The sequence below is a fragment of the Hesperophylax consimilis genome, chromosome 3 (genome assembly GCF_061612785.1).
Source record: "Hesperophylax consimilis isolate HC1 chromosome 3, BYU_Hcon_1.0, whole genome shotgun sequence".
NCBI lineage: Eukaryota > Metazoa > Arthropoda > Insecta > Trichoptera > Limnephilidae > Hesperophylax > Hesperophylax consimilis.
This window is the reverse complement of record NC_142838.1, coordinates 26494152-26517277: the sequence shown is the minus strand read 5'-3', so window position 1 is coordinate 26517277 and position 23126 is coordinate 26494152. Positions and strand designations below refer to the sequence as shown.

The window sequence follows — 23126 nt, the reverse complement described above, 5'->3', positions numbered from 1 at the left end:
TTTGAAAGAGGGCGTTCATTATTTTGACACAGTCCTCGTATAGCGTGATATGTGGATATAGCTTGTGTTCACGCCATTTAATACCTGTACCTCACCGGGGTTATCATTACCACGGTATGCAGACACATTTAAAAAGGCGAATTAACCGTTACCATCTTTTGCAACGTTGTGAATGTTCTTGAAATGTCTTAACCAACATTGAAATGCCTTAGCATTTAGGTTGCGCGATGTTTACAGTCGGAGCGCAAAGGGTGCGCTGAGCGCTTGGCCGCCCCCTCTGACCTATCACGGAAACTACAACCTCTTCAAGCCTTCCATCGCAGCCTGGCATCGAGCCTTCATCTGCTTCTTGAGTTTGTACGAACCGTAGATGGTGTAGGTATACTCTGGATGTATAAAGTCTTTGTTCCATGGTAAACGGAAAACAATCTAAAGAAGTTAAGTTTTTAGATTCTCACGGCCAAAAGCATTTTTGTTGTTTGTTTTTGGGGTGTTATGCCGTGTTGCGCTAACTCCTTCTTTAGCCGACGTTTCGGACAGCATTGCAGATCATCCGAAGATGTGTCTTCTATCTACCGTGTATCTTCTATGCATCTTCGGATCTACCGGATCTGCCCTGATGATGGATACTGCAATGCTGTCCGAAACGTCGGCTAAAGAAGGAGTTAGCGCAACACGGCATAACACCCCAAAAACAAACAACAAAAATCTAAAGAAGTTAGTTGATAGCGCTCAAGAGTTTCAACTATCCGAAGTCAGTGGGAATATTGTCAGATGCATGCATTCCATGGAGGCACATAAATACTGCCTACCTTACATTGCTCAAATAAACCTACACTATAGAAATAATATTCAAATTTATTATATTATTACAAGAAACCAATTTCAGTTCCAGCCACGAATCTATGACGTGTCAAAAACAGGAACTAAGTATGCAAAATACTAGATATAAAATGTAAAATTTTACAGCTAAATAAAATATACCTTTAAACAAAAATAATGACACAAATGACGTATTCAAATGTTGTCTAAAATTTTTTAATTTGTGCGCAATGTGCATTCAAGGGAAGACTTGTTTGTATTAGTGTCAAAAAGGCTGTGCTTTTCGGTACAAATCACAAATGTAGCAGTCAGTGCCATCTATTGGTATCTCTGTGAATTATTACAATTTTACTAACGAAATAAAAATTAAATATGTTAATATGTAAATATGTAAGAAAACACGTGAAATATTGTATTTGACTTGTAATATAAATAAATAAAGCGAATATACGGATATTTGTTTGGTAATCCTAACATCGGCTGTAGCCTTTAGCTTAGCCATTCTTAGCGATAACTTGCCAAGTGTGTAGTATCCGTAAGTAAGACGGTAAATTAATACTCTGATTAAAAACTCTGTGCACGCCGCTAAGTATCGTATCCCCAATATGATACCGCAAAGGAGCTCCGACTGTTCAGAGCAAATGGATCTCTGGATCCTAATCCAATACCATTCAATAATCCAATTCTTAGTCTAACGCTTTATCATCTATACCAGGCAGGGTTATTATGAATACTACATAAATAATGTACAATCTGTACGACCTACCTATATGTTTGGCCTTTGTCTTTGTTTCTATGAGTAGGGAAGGTTGAAGCCAAATAGCTCATGTTATTTGAATGGATTGTCATCATACTTGGTTCAAGCCTTGTTTAGTGACCACCTTTGAATCACAACACACTACCTAACCCCCCTCTTCCTCGTCTCCTCACCACTTTATGCAGTCTCACAATGTAGTTCCCTATTAAGGAATAGCCTCATAATTTGATTGGCTCCGGGCATGTGAAACTTGTTTGCGGTACCTACCACAAAAAGTGCATTTTAACCAGAGATGTGCTTTATTTAAAATAAATCTAGTTCAAATGGAAATACAAAATGAGTATTTTGCACTTTAAGTATTTCCTGTTTTCACCCATTTCCATTTTGATTTAAAATGCTTTTCTTAATGCATCTTCCATTTTGCAACATCCTTTCTATTTTCTCAATTATTCTTTTTTTTCATAGGTTCCGTATATCTGTCGATCCTTATCCTCGGTATAAGAGATATTTACGTCTATACGTCTAGATATCTACGATTTCAGCGCCCTTGAGGTGATTTTTCACAAAAACGGCGCTCTACAAATTATCCAATTATTATTATTATTATTATTAAGTTGCTCCTTGGTAAAGTTATTCGACATGTTGTTCTACTTTGATGTCCATTAATTAAATGACCAAGTTTAAAAAAAATATAAAAATTGTTTGTTTTTAGTTTTTCATTGTTTGACCTGAGAAACCATTTTGTATTTTCAATGAATTTTGAAAATAGCCATTTTGCATTTGAAACACTTTTCCTAAAAACGATTTCACATTTTGCATTTCAAATGGAAATGTTTTGACTCATTTCCATTTTGCATTTCAAATGGTTTTGGGCACCCATTTTATTTTAGTTTAATGGAGAAACAAATTAGTTTTACAAATTTATATAAATAATTATAATTGACCGGTCAGTGGTTGAGTGGGCATAGCGCTTGGGTCTCACCCAAGCGTCGCGTGTTCGATTCCTCGGCTGGCTAAGTCCTCCATCACAACACAAGCAACATTTTCGGCTTTCTGTGGTGGTAGTAGGAGATTTTCAAACATTGTTGGGTTATTCGTAACCCGGGAATGTTTGTCTTTCTTTTAAAAAAAAAAAATTACATTTTACATGTTGCATCAACCAGTGAAGTTAATTCATGACCCCATAAAATTCAGGTTACGTACTGAAAAAAATATAAATAAACAGATAAACATAAAAAACACCTTGATGAAAATACCTGAGAAATCTAAGATATCTTACAAACCTTAATTAAAATAACTGAGATATCTCACACACAGCAGAGGGTACGTAATTAACGTAGGTACGTAAACATCTGTGCCTTTAACTACAACTCCCATCATGAATCAGACAAGGTAACTTTTAATTTGCAAATGTTTTAATCTCTGTTATGACAAAATATATTATTATTCCTGATATATAGGTTACCTACCTGGCTGAACCGGAGTATAACTGTAATTTAGTCACCATCGAAATGCCCTATCCAGCGTGAAGTACCTTCTTTCAAAACTCTTGCTTTCGACGGAGGCGTCGCTTTCCGACCGTTTGAAATTTGAAGATCGAACACGAAACGTGATTCTCCCGCCCTTGCTGCTCACTGCTGGGGAACTATTGCCTCTACCTCCGCCAGTACACCAGTACCCGCGCTGCAGCCGCCTCGCGAACACCTTTTGGCGAAGCTTTGTTCAATTTGACATCAACTTTCAAACACGTATTTGTTGTTGTTTTTCAATCTGTCAAAACGCCGAACACACGTGAGGCAGCCGATACTAACTAGATTTTCTCAATAAACGTAGAAGTAACTGCTTAAAGATTCGTAATCCTTTTATATATTTTGCACTGGTAAGCTCGGTGTTGTGTTTGTCACTGTTACAGTTTTGAAGGTACTTAATTATCAATTTTTTTCAATAGACTGTTTGTTGATTTCATATTTTTAGTGTAAAGACAGAAATTGAATGAATTTCTAAGGTTTGTGCAACACGGAGAAAAACCAATCCTCAAACTTGATTATTTGAATGTAAGTTTGAAATAATATATTTTATGTAAATTTTAGTATTTTGTTATTTTCAGGACGTGAATGGTTATCATTATTGTCTGTTAAGCTTGAAATGTTTATGTGTCACAAGACTTAGGAAATAATAGGGCAGCTTTTATTAGATATTTTATGGTACTTAAATAATACTGTCTTAGTTAAACAACAAAACTTACATTTATATAATGGTAATCGCATAGGTATTAGTTTCCCATAGTACAAGTAATTTGATCGTTATTTTTGTTGTATTGTTGATTCTCCCCCGTTCTTTAACGGATGCTTCGCAAAGACTTGACGATACATTCATATAACCGTAATGTTTAAATAAAATAAAATAATTGTTGTACTACGAAAATACGAGTAAATGAGGGAGCACTGATCAGAGGTAATTGCCGCGACGGGATTTCAACGCCGGGGTCTCCCGGCAAACACGCGTCAAACCTTTATTTCTACTCAGATATTGTGGAAACCTTCAGAACTGCCGTATGCTTTCAATACATATTGTGTATGAAAACCTAAAATTTAATTTGTTTTCCAGGACATGCATTGACCTTTATCAAGACAAATGCAAAGTTCACATTCACCACGACGAACCTATATAAAAGACATTGAAAATTGCAAATCATATCGAGAAGGCTTTGTCTCTGTGCAGGAACTGGAATTGCATTTCAATTATTTCCATTGCCTTGGAAAGTAATATTGGAATGATTTAATATTTACATTGCGATTTTTTTAATGTTTAGAATGGAAAAAGATAACAAAACAAGTGTTCACCCGTAATCTGAAATGACCTTCCAAAAAGGATGAATGAATTAAAATAAAATGTAACAAACGAAAGTGATATCCTGCCACATAGCTCAATGTGGCAATCAAAGTAATAATTCTTGCCACAATTCTGGGTGACTATTACAACACTTTAAGTGGAGAGGCGTAGCTTCATTTTCACTTTAAAAGCAAAAATTAATTAAGAAAACTTTCCTTCCATTTACTGCTCCGGTGTTAATTTATGTGTTTCAAATCCAAACCGCACTCAAATTGTAAAACTTCACCTCTAACCGGCGATCTTCTTAGATTGTATTACAAGTTAAACTGGTAACGCTCGAATTAGCATCGGAAGGATGAGAGACAAAACCAGATGACATTGAATATTCTCTCAAGATGAATAAATATGTTAATCGCAATGAATGAACGGGTTTAATAAGTATGCTGCTAGGTTTTTGGGGTGTTGAAACGTGTTGCGTTTTTCCTCCTTCTTAATGCAATGTTTCGGACGGCCTTGCTGTGTCCAACATGTGTAGTTTTAGAGACCAGTTAGTAGCCGAGTGGCTTAAAGCGCCGGGTTGTTCCTGTCATAGGCGTCGCGGGTTCAATGCCCTTCTCTCTAGGCCTCCAACATTGCACATGCACAAGCAATATTTAGTAACTTGGTACCTAGTGGGAGGATATTGAAAATTGCAAAATGCTTGTATGTACTTTTAATATAATTTAACTAGCAGTTCTGTCAACAGTAATGCTCGCCTCCAAAAAATATGTTTCCAATTTTCTCCTATTCAATAAAATAAAACCTGAATTTCATCTGAATATACAGATAATATTCAAATAAGTAATTTTACAGTTTGATATGGTAAAAGTACACTACTATCTCAACCATAATTATTTTTTCAAAATTTCTTGAGATAGGTAGTAGGTAAACAAAATATTACAAAAAAAAATTAGTAAGAAAGTCTAAATAAACACGACTATTTCACTTTTGAAAACAGAATCTCTACAGAACTATTAAAACCGCCACCATCTTGAACCGAAAACGGAACGTACAAAAAAAATTACAGACAGACGAAATGTAATATGGTTGAGTTAAAACAGGACTGAGCTATGCTCAGTGAATAATATGTTAAGAGTTTCAGTCAGTGAAAATATGTTGTTTGAGGAATGCTTTGAGACTGAAGAATGCGGTAGAGGTTGGAGAAGTAGATGGGGAAGACTGAAAATTGCATGGATTTTCAGAACTGAAAACTTAATACTAAACGTAACTAAAACTATTTACAGCAACGTTTATTTTATGAATTTTGATATCTCACCAGAAAAATTCCGAGAGAACCATAATACGTGAATAACCCATTAAATTTCAATTTAAACAAATCTTCTCCTTTATAAGCATAAACATCTCTGCCACGAAGGTCGTCAGTGTACAAATTTATGGTTAAATATTTAATCGCCTATCAATGATACCTCATCAGTGTCCATCCTCGTTAACGTCGGTTACACCGGTTGACTGTACCACGATATCACCGATTCAAAAATAAATATTCAACTTTCTACTTTCCGCACATCTGCCCTGTTAGTGGACACTGCAAGGTTGCCCGAAAATACGACACAACACCCTAAAAGTCAACAAACGTAATAATATTTATTGGCCGTGAGTATCTTATTTCAGATCCTTGAATTTGTGAAATCGTGGGAACAATGCGGAATGTCACTAAATCAATATTATGCACATTTTTACTTAATGGTGTAGTAATTATTGTGAGTGAACACGATAGAGACACAACCAGGCCTATGTAAATAGTCATTTTTTACTGCAATTGGTCGATAGACAAAAGACTTCATCCATACTCATACTCGTGCGATGATTGGTAGAGTCATGTGGGGTAACCGTGCGCAATTTTTACATTTGGATTTTTGTATTAAAAAGCTTAGGTATTTAAATCTTTTTTTGTTTATTAATATTATTGATTATTAAGGCATCTCAAACAACCATAAGAACCCCATATGGTTCATAAATAAAACAGTTATATAATTTTTTTTACATGCATGTCGATTGGGTACACTTACCCCGTGTGCAGGGTAAGTATACGCATACCGTTGGGTAAGTGTTCGCACCGCGAAGAGTTACCCTCCATTGCAATTATCACACTATGGTTGTCCCTTATCGTAGTCTGTGCAGTTCTCATGCTACCATGCTTTATACACAATACATTCTATCCAATCTTCTGTTGGTGGATCTCGATATTTCTCCTTGCATTGTGGGCAAAAATAGTCCATAGAAGCCTGTTTTTGTGCTCTCTTGAAACAGTTAGGCACGCTGGAATCTCCCGCCTTACGCTTTGTGGTGCGACTTTTTTTAAAAGAGGTGGTCGTTCGATTTCCATGGTTTTAATTTTTGGTTTTCGGACCATTTTTGCATCTGCATCTCTGTGCTTCTGCTGAAGTTTCTTTTTATAGGGACTTGAGGTAATTATTTCAGACTTGCAACCATTTTTTCGTCGTTTTTGTGTATGTGTTGCTTTTGGCAGAGTAATTACAACAAATATTGGGACGTGAAGGACTGATATTGCATCTTGTGGTGGGGAGCTGGCCTGAACTTCAATTGCATCTTCAATCGGAGTAGTAAGAAGCTGAAGAATAATATTTTTATTAGGTCTGACAGATGTTTGTGGGCTGCTCGATGCCTCATGATTTCGGCACAGCAAGAGATCTGATTGTTCAGAATATCTGTGCTAATTATTGATCCTATGTCACATTGCTCTTGATTAGCTAACGGAGAAATAATGGATACGTCAGGTCACATATCAGTTACTGAAGCAGCTGCAAAATCACGCGGCATATTTCACTGTAAAGAAATAACGAGAGTTGAAATATTATGCTATAAAATCAATTTTATCTATCGGGGTAAGTGTTCGCACTCGTCCGACTGCGAACGCTTACCCCAGCACACTTACCCCATCACACCAAAATTCAATAAACTTTAAAAATCAGATTAGTGGTTATCTTTATTAGAATTATCACTTTGCACCCGTCTAACTAACAATATTTCACTAAAAATTATCATAGACCACGTCGCTCTAACACAGCTGGTTACACAATAGCACACATCTGTAACAGAGATGAAAAATTTAAGAAAAGCACGAAAAAAAGTAATTTACCTACCAGTTTTTATTGACAAATCAGAATCTACTGCGCGGGCGCTTAACAGGCACAATCTTGTCGGGAACATCACTGCGAACACTTACACTCCGCGTACGGTTACCCCACGTGACTCTACATCATTTAAAAAATAAATAAAAAGAAAGACGAAACTTCTCGGGTAACGAATAACCTGACAATATTTACACTATTAAATACCATGTGCCGACTAGGAATACAAGACAAAATATAACATTCTTTTGCAATACATACACGACCAACTATCAGACACACTCACTGACCAATAGGATGCGAGACCTGCGCAACAAGTATGGGGGTACTATTGATTTATTTATTGACTCCATTTATAGAATTAAGCATAATCTATACCAACACTTTGCCGAATCCTACAAATTAGAGTAGCGTTGGTAAATTAGTTTTAATGTTTTGTCTTATATGTAGTGTTGTTGTAATTTCTTTTTTATTAAGTTACTCTTACGTTTTACTAATATTGCTTCATATTTAGTTTTTTTTGAAAAATTATTTGTTCATATTTTCTCATTATACTTGTTATCACACTTTTGTACCTACTTTACAATGGATTACATCTATTTACTGTTAGTATATCCTGTATAATACAGATATTCTCCTATGTACACTGCATCATGTATCACTTTTATGTAAAAGCCTTTTTAGGCGTATATATGAATAAAAAAATATTTGAAAATCTCCTACTTCCACCACAGCAAGCGGAAAATATTGCTTGTGTTGTGATGGAGGACTTGGCCAGCCGAGGAATTGAACACATTAGGCAATATTGATAGAAACTCAAACTTAAAAATTGAACCAAAAATCTACTAAATGAGTTATATCGACACTATCACTTAATAGTGGAGGATTTTTTTTCCTATAAACATGTAATAACATCAAATTGTTTACAATCCATAATATGTGACATCTATTATTTTCTGTAATAAGTTCACGGAATGTTCTCTTCTATAAGTTTTATAACATTTTGCATTGGTCTTTGGAACAGAAGGTTATGGGTTCGTTTCCTGTAGCAGCGACATTTGATTCATACTTCGCATAAGAGGTAAGTAGGTACTATGAGGTACTCAATAAGTAAATAAGAGAAGAAAAACACGCAATCGAATGTTCGTAGGTACATTATTTATTTAACGAATACCAAGTTTAAAACATAAAGGCAGCTTTACGAATGTTGGAAAAATAATTTGGGGGTGAGAATAATATTAAGAGCAAAACAAAATCTCTGACAATACTCTTTTAGTTATATATAATTAGGCTTCAGTAACCGGGGTATCGATTCTCCAATCCAGGCTGCTTGCAATTGCCGTCAAAAGTACATACATTGGTCGACATTCTTATTCTTGAGTCTCGTCGAAGGTACACATTCACATACGCCAAACGTCAAAAGTCATTCCACTCGAACATCGAGTGGTTCGACCCACTCGAACTAACTCGAACCCAGTGGAATGACTTCGTCGAGAATCGAAGCCCTGATATCAGCATATATCCTTGTATGACAAATGTCTGCAGGTACCTTAATAGTCTAAAGGTAGGTACCACGTTAGTATGAATAAATCAATCGATAGGTTAATTGAAAATGGGTCACATAGCAATGTCATACCTGCAATCAAAAATGTCCTTTGATCGATCAAAGGTGATAGTGTAACTATTTTATTATAGGTTACAGTTCGTGAGTCCGCAATTAAACAGCTTCATCATTGACAATGACATATAAACGAGCTTAACAAGAATTTCATAGTGGATAGTAGCTATATATGAGTACATACTGATTAGTATTAGGTGTGAAATTTAAATAATGTAATAGAGGTGACATTTGCAAGTAAAAAATGTTAATGTGAATACGGTGTCAATGTTTAACAATTAGGGAGTTTGTGAAAAGTGATAGACATTTAAAAATGATGTTTACAATCAGGTTGATAACGGAATATTCAAATCGTATTATAATCGTAGATGACGGAGCAAGATCTTACAAAACTTAAGCACTTGATTTTCTTTAAAAATTCAAATCATAATTTTGTTAATTTTGGTAAGGGATCTTAGTAATAACTGTTGGAAATTAACGTTATGATATTAAGTATTTTTTAGCTGATGAAGATGTATGTCCTTTTACATTTTTTCAGTAGGTGTTTCGTATCAAATACCAGTGACCTTTTATAACAATTATGATAACATAATATTTTATCCATGTATTTTTAATGCGGTTTTATCGTCTACGTATAACAATATGCGTCACGGAAAAATCTTTGCTAGTATATGTCTACATATTTGCTTATGTTTGTTAAATCATAAGTTCCGTTCAGAACGCCCGCACAAAGCTGTGAGCCGCTCCTAACGAGCAAGTAAGTTTATATGGTGATGGGAAGGCCCGTTCATTTTATTTTGCCCTTTTGCTAGTTGGGTGCTTTGTGCGGGCTTCGTGTGGACAAAACCATTGGCTTTCTCAATGCATACATATTAAATTACTGCCATTTTCAGTCGCGACCATGAACAAAATGGCATCTCGAATCGCCTTAATTTTGGTGCCTTTCGGTATTAAATGATTTTTTTTGTGTGAAATTGTTGTGAAAAAACAAAAGGCGTAAGAGCACACAAGGATGTTACGGGTTAGTTTAGGTTACATATCTCTACAATGGTAACCGGATAACTCAGGACAGTGACAATTCAACGCACTTTTGAAAAGTGACACATATTCATGAGAAATATTTAAAAAAAATGGGTTAAATTAGGTTAGGTCTTAGGCTAGATTTTTTTGTTCATCATTTTTAATGACTTATCACTTTTCAAAAGTGTGTTGATTTGAAATTGTCCCAAATTGTCATGGAACCCCCTACAGTTGCCATCGGGTTAGTGAGTTAGCATCAAGGCAGGGGAAAATCTTATACGGTACCCCTACAATCTACTGATCGGAAGTGTCTGCTAAAATTATTGACCCTGTCGTGAAAAATGTATTTAAATCTTCTCCAAAAGTTGAAACGTAATAAATATTCTAATCTTTTGCGTATTTCATTTAACAAGATCGCTCCCAGACATTTAATTTTTGTACGGTAATAAAATTGGATTGATAGAATTGAACCACTAACATTCAAAATATAATAAATTATATCATAATTTAAATTTATTACAGTGGTTTTGCAAGACGTTGCACATGAGACAGAAAAACTATATTTTTCTCTGCGAAAAATTTGAAATCGAGTCTCTGTTTTTTAGTGTAACCAAGTCTCTTTAAAGGTGACATTGTTGGAGAATTTAATAATTTACAAATAGATTGTGACATCATTCAATGGAGTTGGAATTCAAATCATTCTGAAATTACTTGGAATAGATGTCGATAATCGTTCTTAATATCCTATAAGTGATCTATTCAACTCTGTTGTTGATTCGAGTTGGTACATACTAAACGATTTTTTTGCCTACCATTTTTTATGCAACTAATTAGTATGTTCCCAATTACATATTTTCAATTATGTAAGAAATATCTGCTTGATGTACCAAATTGCATTTGTAATTTGTTATTGTTAAAGAGTATCAGAAATAATTAATCGAAAATCGTAAAAGTGCAATAAAAAATCGTAAGCCATCATTATTATTTTGGCAAATTGTGTGTAGGCAGGATCTTACGTATTAAGAACGAAGGCAACGATTGGTTTGTAACAGATATTGCAATTAAAAATAGAAAACTTTCATTTTCATCAAATTAATCTAACTTATTAGACGAACTGCCCACGTTCTTTTCCCGATCAATTGTATTCCATTTTCGGTGGGTTTTGTTCTTGTCCGCGCGTTGATGATTTATGGAAAGAGTGTTGCCGATCGAAAATGAATTCTTTATTTTTTATGTATTTTATTTTTTATTGTGGCGACTATTTAAACACTGTACATACAAAATATGGTGTGGAATATATGTATAGTAAATTGCATTTCTTAATACTCCTCACTAGGGTGATCTGTGCTGAGGCGGACTAATGTTATTCATTTCGGTTTTATTAGTTTTCTATGACGTTTTTAATGTTGTCTCATTAATCTCTTTCAGCCAGATTTTTTTTTTTGATTTTAAATCATTCAAATTTTCTATTCGATTTATTTCAGGGGGAAGGATGTTGTGGAGCTTCTTCACAAAATAAATATAATTTCTTTTTCCGTATGTGGTCATAAGACCTAGGATATTTTTTTTGTCATTGTGATTTAACCTTGTCTGATGAATACCGCAGAGGATTCAGTATTTTTAAATAGTTTCAGTAGTATATTTTTAGCATATATTTTTTGTACATTTGGTACATCATAACTATTGAAAATTTCAATTGAAGGCGTTCTTATGGGTACTTTCAGTATGGTCTTTATGATTCCTTTTTGAATTGTGTTCAAGTTTTGTATATACTTAGATAGAGCCGATCCCCATATTCAATACAAGAATGACATAAGGCGCAATTGATTTTTTTCAAGTTCTTTCAATTTATCACATTTCTTAGATTTTTAAAGAAATATTTAAGTTTTGTAAGTTTTTCCGTGATACCAAATCTGATATTATTAATACTCCAGCGTCTGGACGGTGTAGGCCCTCTGATTGGTCAAATTTAAATTGTCTGTTTCGGTTAAATTCCGCTAACTTCAAAATTAAGACACGATTTCATACTAAAATAGGATCGCCTCATAATAATACGAGATTTATTCAAAAGCAACGTTTCTGCTCATATAATTTTTGGATAATATCGAAGAAAATATGTTTTAGAAAGTTCATAATCCATTGGATTAATTACATTACAATGAAAATTATCCACAGTTACGTAATTATGCTTGACGTTTATAAAAAAAATCACCCGTTCCTTCAATGGCCGATACGCACGGCTATAGATGGCCGACAGAGAGCGCACCTCTGGCGGTTTAAAAACGAACCAAATGAATGGCGCGAATATTTAAATATGCAGCTCACAATATTTGACTACTTAGATTAACAAGCGTTTACTAAGAAGATTTCTTCTGGAAGCTTATCACTTTGTAATGGCATTTTTCATTATCATTTATATTTTTTTTGTTTATTAATTATAACTGATTTTATATTGACATGTTTTCTAATTTCTAAAATTTCAAAATTATTTATTTGCGGTGCTTTATATCCTGAGTGAAGTATTTTAAGACCTGATTTTTTTTATCGAAAGTGTGATCATTATTCAAAAGATGATTTGCAAACTCAGATTCACTATTTCAAAGACCGTTTGAAGAGAATATGTTTAATTTTTTTATTTAGTATTTCAACTATCAATTTATTAGAATAACCGTTATTAAATGCTATTTGTCTTATGAATATATTGTTTTATGGTTATATGCTATTTGTTTTTTTCAGGTCTTAAAATACTTCACTATAAATAATTTTGAAATTTTAGAAATGAGGAAACATGTTAATATAAAAGCAGATATAATTAACAAGAATTTTTTTATAAACTCTCTTTTAAATATTTTCCCACTCAACTGGTCTTTCCCGTCTAACGATATTGTAATTCCTAATTATTATAAACCCAGCCTACTGTTACCCCTCCCCCCTCCTTCCACTTCTTCTTTCCCAATTGCAATCTATATTTAATTTTTGACTTCGGTGTATACACAATAAAATGTAAACATTATATTTTTTCATTTATTGGACAATTTGCATAGCGCCGCTTTTCTGAGATATCACCTCAGGGGCGCTATATTGTAATAATCTACCTTTATATATAAATTTTTACTCTCCTGATGATGTTGTATATATAATCTAACTTTAAACTTTATTAGATACAGTAACAGTTGTAGGTAAAGAATTACCACCAGTTGGAGTAAAATTAACACCTTTTAATTAAACCGACTGCTGATCTCATCGCACAATTCCCCTCCTTTTATTCATAAACACTGGTACAATTAATAAATATGTAATAATCTGTTATTTAAGTGAACTTTGTTATAACTATCTTTAATGGTGACAAACTAAACGATATTGATTCAACTTATAGACATTGACGGTTGTAACACATATTTAAGCACTGCAAGTCTCCTATGAGCTAATTATATTAGGTACCTAAGATAACAGTTAATATCAGTTGTAGACATGTAGTCAATAATAGTGTTTCATTTGAAATAATCCATCACAAATACGTAAAATTTCATTTATTCAAACAACTGTCATTCTTATTATGCGTAAATTTAGCATGTTATTATTAATTATCTCCTTCCTGTTCCGTGTTTTAACAATATATATACTCACTCTCTCTATGTGAATGTCCTAATATCTATCTATTAAATGTAACTGTTGTTAATATCACTTAAAATGGGCGAAGCCCAACGAAGTGCCGCCCGCAGGGCCTAGCAGAAAAAAACCCGCGGAGCGGGTTTTTAACTGCTAGTCATTAATTATTCCTTTAAATGCCTCTGAAACCGTGTAATCTTTTATTACCGACCTTCCACACTAGCGACCATTCTTGGCTGTTGTAAAGATTGTACAAAAACTATAATTAAATCGAAGATTTTAAGATAAATCGTTATACACCGAAGAGCTTAAAAAAAACGTCCCTAAAATAAATACTTTTTTTCAAATTCCTTATAATTCAGTCTGTTAAAGAATTCATCATAACGCTTAAACGTTACTTTTAAAACGTATGATTTAATTTAAAAAAAAACTGATTTTGGAGTGAATCGTATTAGGTAGTAAAAATGTATTGCGAACTCACTATCTCCACTTGCATTGTCCAATAATATTGAATATTAGACTTTGTGTCCGTTGAATAATACATAAAACACCTGTCCGAGCATTGTGCTGTTTGTGTATAAGATACAATTGAATCGAAAAGTTGTGAGAACTACCCATTATAAAATAAATGATGTATAAAATACTCTACCTGTCTAAAAACTACTCATATAAACTCTAACGTTATGTAATGAGCCACTTGAATGAGAATTTTAAATGGCTTAGAAAAAAAAAAGTTAAATCGCTGTTTAAAAACCTACATTACAAACACATATCACCTTGATAACAAAACAAATAATATTTTTACGTGTGACTTGTAAATCTGACGATTTTTGAAAGGGACGACGTTGTAAACTAATAATGAAACCTATGACAATTATTGAAGAATACTTATAAATCTAAATGAAACATGAAAAAGAATAAGACACAGAAAAAAAAAGATAATGGTATCAACTGGGAATCGAACCCAGGATCTCTGACTTACCGGGAACAACGAGTTTAACTGTTATAAACTGAGCCTGCTCTAAATATAGGAGTTCCTAGTGAGACAGGTACAACACATCACCCGTGTAATAGAATTAAAAATGAAGAAAAAAAAATATATATTTGACCGGTCGGTGGCCAAGTTGACATCGCGTTTGGGTCCCACCCAGGCGTAGTATGTTCAATTCCTCGGCTGGCTAAGTCCTCAATCACAACACAAGCAACATTTTCAGCTTACTTGTGGTAGTAGGAGTTTTTTCAAATATTGTCAGGTTATTCGTAACCCGGGAATGTTTATCTTTATTTTTTTAAAAATATATATAAAAAATATATATAGGTATATACAAAAGTTGTCTGAAATCTGTGATTTTTTGTGTTTTTTTAATTTTTATTTTCTGTGTGTTCTTTTTTGAATATTTTAAAGTGGCTGTTCAAATGAAAGGATAGTTTTTTTAAAAATACGGTTGAAAAGTAAAAAAAAAGTCGTTCGAAAAAATCATTCGAGTGGCTCATGGCTACACAAATGTGAGAAATATTCCACAAAGCATTTGCATGTCATATTTTAAAGTTAACTTTTTATCAATTATACTTTGCAATTCTTGTGACAACATATAAACTACTTGAATTATTTGCAATTATACCATTAGTAAGGGACACGATACACTAACTTATGTGAACTATTTAAAATACTCCGCTACAAAGGAACGCTTACGGAAAATTACATGTTCAAGAGTTACACATATTTTTCAATTATGTCGCATATCAGAATGTTTTCCGTGAGGGAATTTATCGGTGTGTTAAAGGAATCTGTTGCAGATACGTTTCAAATTGCTCTATCAAAATACCGATCCAATACTTTGAATTACTCTAAATACTCGCGTAAATGTTAAAGGTTTTCTGTTGCAATATTCTAAGATTAATCTGCGTTTTGTAAAGAAATGTAATTTATGTAAAGCGTAAGTTTGCAACACCCCCGGGTTACTTCCTAGAAAAAAAACAATATTTTTTGAACCTATCGCTTTTAGAAATTAATATATTTTTTAAATATGGTAAGTAGAGGTCCCAAAAACAGGTCAATAAAAACCTTAGCGTTAAAATACTTTACACATAAAACTGTTTGAAGCAACTATAAAATTAGCTGTACGTATTCATAAGATTTTATTTTTCTAGCCGATGAACTAGTAACTTCCCGAGGTATTTCTTTAGAAACGATGTGAGATTTTATTAATGCGTTTATAAGAATTAATTTACATAAACTCCACGGAAAAATCAATTTTCGAGGCTGGCTAAGGAAAATTCGACCTAAAGTCAACGTAGTGATCAACGCATAATAATAATATAACTATGGGTAACTGAATGATGCCGTCAAAAGGGTTAATCCCGAGATGAGAAGGCTACAACACAGTATTATAGTAATTTATTTCATACGCTTTATTTTGCCCTACTGACTGGTTAATTTAATTATTAATTTGCCTTCATCTGGATGTAGCCATAGAATGTCAATTTTGGTGAACGGATAAATCATCACAATGATAATTCATCACATCTTTAAAAAGTTATATAAAGTCATGGAAAGTGATGAATCAAAAACTTTATTAACTGGGTTAAGTAGGTTAGGTTATGTTATCACTTTTTAAAAGTGTGTTGAATTGTCACTGTGTTGAGTTATCATGGAACCGTCGATTTTGTATATAAGTTACTACAGTTGCATTATTAAATATTGACTTTCGTCTGAATCGACAAAAGTATTTTTTAAATTTTCTGAAACAAGGGTATTCACATGAATTTAATGAAAGGTGTAACTACGAATGAATTACGTAAGTTATTTATAAATCACACGCATTAAGCGGATAAATTTTACTAAAGTAAATATGTAATCACTTTGAATAGTTAGGTTAAAGCAGTTAATGATACCTAGTTAGGTTAATATCGTTCAGTATGATTTATAAATCCAAACAATTTATAAATCACATCTAGATGTTAAGAGGTACGACTGCGGAGAGGTTCGTACAAAATGTTGTTTTGAATAAATAGAGTCAACATTCCTTGCAAAATCTATGTAAAATATTGTTCCCGTGCGGGTAATAACAAGTGAGGTGTGGCAGCTGTCGCTGTCGCCCGAATCCTTCCAACCACGAACGGAGTCGCCGGTGACCGGGAGCATTTGGGTCTAGTGTTACGGGCGCGCCAACCTCAAGTGTTGCTTGAGTTTTTTAACATAAAAAAGCCAATTTACACGACTACTGATTACTGTTAAACTCTATTTACTGATGAAAGGTTATACGATCGCTTTATCAATATTTTTAAGAGCAATTGGTGCAGTATCTTAGCGCACATGTAGGCATTATGCAGTGGTTGTTAGAGACTCGTACCCGGTGAGTGCTTGCAACCAACTGAAGTCCGTGATATCTCTATGATGCCAATTGACAACAAAGTTGTTTCCAATATTTCGAACGCTGATGTTTACTCCATATAGGAAACAAAAAATAGACTATAAAATATCTAACTAAATTTATCGATCTGTTTTTAATAAAACGGTACATATTTAGTAAGGTGGATAAGTTCTTATGTTAACAATAAAAAAAACTTGCCGCAAAAGATGCCGATATATCATGATACACTATTTGTTATATTTATAACTAGGCTTACCAGAAATTTTAACAGTATAAAGTGTATTAAATTGTTATATTTCGCCTATCTAAGAAATCAACTTGAGTACAATTCTCCTGTCTGGAACCCACATTATAATATACATGTACAAGCTGTTGAAAGAATACAAAAAAAATTCTTACGTTTTATAAATTTTAAAATGGGTATTCCAGCAATTATGTTGAACTATAACTCTGTTAAATTGTATGAATATGCTTAAATTGTCAGACAGAAGAATTTCACTGACTTTGTGTGGTGTTTCTATATATAAAATTCTAAATGATTTAGTTGATAGTCGGGTATTGCTAGAATTAGTAAGCTTTCGGATTCCACAACGTAATACTAGAAGTCAGGATTTATTTCAGTGCAGAAATTCTGGGACTTACTACCATATGTATTCCTCTTTGCCCAGAATACTTATTGAGGGAAAAATTATACCAAGTCAGTGGACATCTTCAATTTATGTTTAAATAAATATAAATTGTTGTTAATGAAGAAATTCAGTTATGTACAATAAATAATGTATATTTCTTAATATTCTTATGTAAAAGTCCCGAAAAAGGGCGTTAATAAATAAATATTATATCGTATGAACCCTGATAATAAGGGAATAAGAATAACGAAAGCAGCTTAGATAGGCATTCATCCATCAGTGACTCCAACTCCAATAGATGATTATAATATTGTAGCATTTATCATTAACTTCACGCTCTATTTCAAACATTCAAATACTAAATATGGATCACGCTGTGTCTACCGTGTGGCAAGTCTCCTATTAAATATCATAAAACCGTATTTTACCAATCCGTACGTATTTCTTATTAAGAAATTTACTTGGATTACAAATTTTTATATACCTTGACTCCATATCAATTTACGCACCTGAATACGTACAAATTGTTGCAATCATTGTCTTGTAACAAAATCAAAATGTTGGTAATATTTTATGGTTTCAAACCGCGAGCTATGATACCCATAGATTTAAAATGTTATTATAAATGGTAAGAGCTGCATACAAAAATAAGGTGTAACTGCAGATAATGTTTAGTGGTTAGTGTCAAGGATCGGTAATAATACTTTAATAGTACACAACTGCTAAACCCTGTTGGATTTGGCAGCCACCTCCGGAATAGAGCCCCAACATATTTAAAAAAAAGAAACGGTCGAGAAATAAAGCGCCCAACATTCTTGCACGGTTGACACTAGTCACAAGAGAATAGGTCGTTCTTGAGTTCAAAAGCCGGGCTGTGGAACTATTTGCAGGTCTCTGAAATTCCATCCTCCTAGAGCATAGGTCTCTTCAAGTCCCAAGTTCACTTCTTCTTCTCCTCAAATTTTTTCTTTAAACAGCGTCCCCAAAGATGGCCTTGAGTGCAATTATTTTCCTCTAGGCCTACTGTTTGGAGTTTATGTTTAACAAAAAAAAGTTAAATAAGAATTTAAGAACGGAGTGTCGTGAATTCAGCGTCTTCTCAAAAAAAAACAAATAAAGAAAAAAGTGTGCTATAAGTTTTTATGCTGTACACAAAGAAGTATTTCCATTTTCATGTAGTAATGCTCCCATTGAAAGAGCATTGAACAGTAAGAGTAACCGTGCAACTCAGGACAATTCAACACACTCTTAAAAACTGATATAAAATCACAAATAACAAAGTTAAATAAGTTACTTTAGGTTAGGTTTATAGACCAATGTTTTCATCACATTTAACGACTTTATATCACTTTTCAAAAAAGTCACAAAAGTTTTCAGACTCAGAGTAGAATGACTCCTGGTTGTTTCTCCACTGAGTTGCCATGCACCCGTTATACCACGTATCTATATACTATTTTGGTAAGTAAATTATTATAAGTTGCAAGATTTTTTGTAAACAACTCCGCGATTTGTCCACATATCTGAAAAGATATTATAAAGTATCATGTTTCATAGTGTATCGCTGGTAACTCGCTTTAAACATTAATTCTTCATGAATGACGCAATTCTTGTTTATGGCAACTGTGTTATCGTGATGAATTATAAATTCTCAGTCGTTTTACATCTTGACCTTATAAAACAGCGATATCGAATGGAATAGGTAAAATTCCTCACATGACTTCATTAGTCTAGCCGCAATGGATTTGACTGTAGCGGCGTCTACCCACCTGAGAGGTCAAGTTTGTCGTGCCCGGGTCACACACAAAGAAGGTACAACCTATTATCCAATTATACCTGTGCTTAACCATGAGTAATGAACTATTGATGAATGACACATATCGAAGATTGTCCATGCGGAATAAAATATAGTTTTAAAGATATTATTTATCCATTCTTGCTGCAGATAAAACCGAAAACCTATTTTGTATTTGCCAGCTCATAATGGTTCTATTTTCAGCACCAGAGAAATACTCCCTGTAACACTGAATGACTGTCATTGAGAATTTTTCGATTTAGGACCTAATTCAAAGTTTGTTGAGTCTATCTGGCCTTTATCCTAGTATTTTTATTAGGCTGGTAGTTTAGGTTGGTTGGTTTTCTTAGGTACCTACGGATTTGTTGTTGCTGTTTGAATTTTGCTAAACTGCCATTAGACACAGTTATTTTTTAAGTCCATAAACATTACATATCATCATTATTAAATCTAATTTTAATACACATAAAAAAAATAAAATCGATTAATGTTTATATATCCTTTTATTAGTCGATCATATTTTGAAATACGTCAGTGTAATTGCGGTTGTTCCATAGACATCGATGTGTGCGATTTCTCCATGGGTGTGGGATTTGCAACTTAACTAAGTATCACGCCGTTTTCCGCAGGGGTCTCTCGGTAAACAACTCGTTCTCGACACACACTCTTGGCCTCATTCACATTCATACATACTGACTCTTAACACGGCCTGACTCAAGTATCTGATACACTTGATCGTGCTATATCTACCATTCACATTTGCGTCATATATTCTCCTCACACTCATTTCTTCATTCATTCGCTCTATATGCCCAAACCATCGAAGCGATAAACTTAGAAATCTAAAAAGATTTAGAAAAGACACTAGAAATATTTTCCATAATAGGTACATTTTCAATGAATTATATATTATATGTAAACTTCAATATTTCATACTTGAAAACAAAAAAAAAACGGTGAGCGGAAAATTTGCAAGAACCTAAAAATTTACAACAGCGTTCCGCAAAAAAAACAATACTTTTGCTGTCAAACAAAAAGTCGAGATTATGGAAGTAAATAAAAGTATGGTTAGATGCATGACCATGAAAATCAGGATATATAATCTTGTGAACTACCTAGCTGGTTTTCCTCCACCCTCAATACTAGATTGTAAGGATGAGATAGAGTTCTCACAGGTATTTTATAATACTTGCACAAGTCTCGATAAAAAAAAATTGACCTTTAAAAAACTCCATATTTTTTGTGAGAGATGAAACAAATCTATCGGTACTGCTTAGCAATATCAAAAGCACTCAGTAAGTCGTTATCTTCTGCCATCTTCTGTCAGGTTTGTAATGGATGAAATAGATTTCACGTGTTTATCCGGACCTGCAAAACTTTATTAAATGATTTGGAGTAAACCGTGTCTAGGGAAAGTACAAACGTATGTTTTATAAATGTAATTTACAGTTACTTTTGCGCAATATATATGCAAGCAAAATTTTACTTATCTAGGACATCGAATACAGAGACAACAAATATCACTGACGGCTAATGTTATATACTTTAAATAATTTTTAGAGATAAGTAGGTAATTAAGAGTGTTTTGGAATAGAGGTCGCGGGTTCCAAACTCATCAAAAAATGTGTTAATTCACATACAAATAAAATACAATAGCAGATGCATTTGAGGCACGTTCCGGAGTGGTGTATCCTCACAGGATCGACCTTTTTTACATTAGTTCCACACAGTCACACACACACGGCTTGTCATCTTTGGGGATGCTGCTGCATGCTCAAATTGTGGATGTCATCGATTCATTGCCTCCAGGCACTTGGGATTAATTGGTATACGCAGTATTCATATAAAACGGCATAATTTAATTGGTAAAAAGACATCACAAGGGATTAACTGAATACACAAAGTAATAAAAATTGTTAAAATACAGTGAAATTAATTATTTAATGGGATATTGAGTGGGACCTATGGAGCTTAAAAAGAAACGTGAAATTGACAGTAGTTGTTGACCGTTGCCAAACCGTCAATCCGTCAGTCATTTTATCGTTTCAGACAATTTTCAAATACGGAATTGCGGTGACAGTTCCAGACAACTTTCAAAATTATTGCGATTATTTAATATTTTAACACTATAAAAAAATTGTACAACGGTACAACTCGTGCGAATTGATACTTTTTATTAGGGTAACATACCTGTAATACTTTTATGAATATTTCATATTCAATATTTTTATTGTGGAATAACTTTTGAGCAAAACCTAAAAATGCAATATTTATTCACTGAATATAGTATAACAAAAAATCTCTAATGAAAAATGTGAAATAGTAAAAATCAGAAAAGGACCTCACCTTGCTAGGGCTTTGTTCTACTATTAAGCCAATCCGACCCTATTCTCTCGGTCATATTTAATTCTAGTTTGCAATCCGGATAGTGTCTTGGATAAAATCCATTAAAATTAAATCGGGTATAATGTTCGAATCACGAATAAAGAGATAGCGCCAAAAACATGCGTTGAGAAAATGAATATAATGTTAATAGTTCTTTGTCGAAATATGATACAGTTCAACACGACCGAAGGAGATCGGGTTGTAATAGCCCAGCGGTAGAGCTAAGCTCCAGCAAGGCTAAGGTATTGGGTTCAATTCCTAGACCAAATCTTTATCTTTTTCACATTTTTCGTTTGAGAGTTGTTAAAATTATCTTCGACGATTGAATATTTCCCAGCCATACCTCATTCAAAACATTGAATCCTTCTTTCATTAGCAGTTCAATTATTTTTACTGTTACAACTCATAAATTTTCTGCTTTGCAGTGTAGTTTTTAAATTATAAAAACATGTGACAATAGTGGCATCATAACACAACCAATGAAACTTGCTTATCACAAAACTTAAGGCGAACAGTTTCAATCATTCATCTTCCTCTTAAAAAAATCACATTAATAACATTGAGCGAATACAAAAAAAAATTTACGTTTTATAAATTTAAAATTAAATATCCCATTAGAAGACTTACAATATCATTTCATATTAAATACTCTAAAATACAGACATTGGAAGACAGACGTAAAATAAACGACTTAACTTTTTTATTCAAAATTCTAAACTCTAAATTCGGCTGTTGCGAACTTCTGCAACTCATAAACTTACGAATACCTACAATAACAACACGACAAAATACACTGTTCCACTGCAACACACATAAGCGCAATTACATTGCGAACTCCCCAATACAACGGTTTCACACTATGGGAAACCAATACTTAGGTGATGTAGTTATATTTAATATTAACTTTGCGAATTTTGTCGATCACGTAAAAGACTTATTTCAACACTTATCGCTGTATTTTTTAATTGATGTTTTTGTTCTTTTGAATTTTGTTTCTTGCATATTTTTAATGTAATTTTATTTTTATTATTTCTTTCTCATGTTTCGAAATTGTCTGTCATCAAAATTGTACCAACTACATGTAAAAGCCTTCTGGACGTTAAATAAATAAATAAACCTGTTCAAGTCTAAGCGTT

The 23126-nt window shown here is 33.5% G+C and overlaps 1 protein-coding gene across 1 annotated transcript in view; it reads left to right on the top strand.

Moving 5' to 3' along the window:
• The first annotated feature begins 3272 nt into the window (after nt 1–3272).
• The window catches only part of LOC149425172 (uncharacterized), a 238260-nt gene continuing 218406 nt past the window's right edge, over nt 3273–23126 (top strand). The window contains exon 1 of the mRNA XM_089650999.1: nt 3273–3633. The gene's annotated coding sequence lies outside the window, so the exon portion shown is untranslated. The remainder of the gene's footprint in view (nt 3634–23126) is intronic.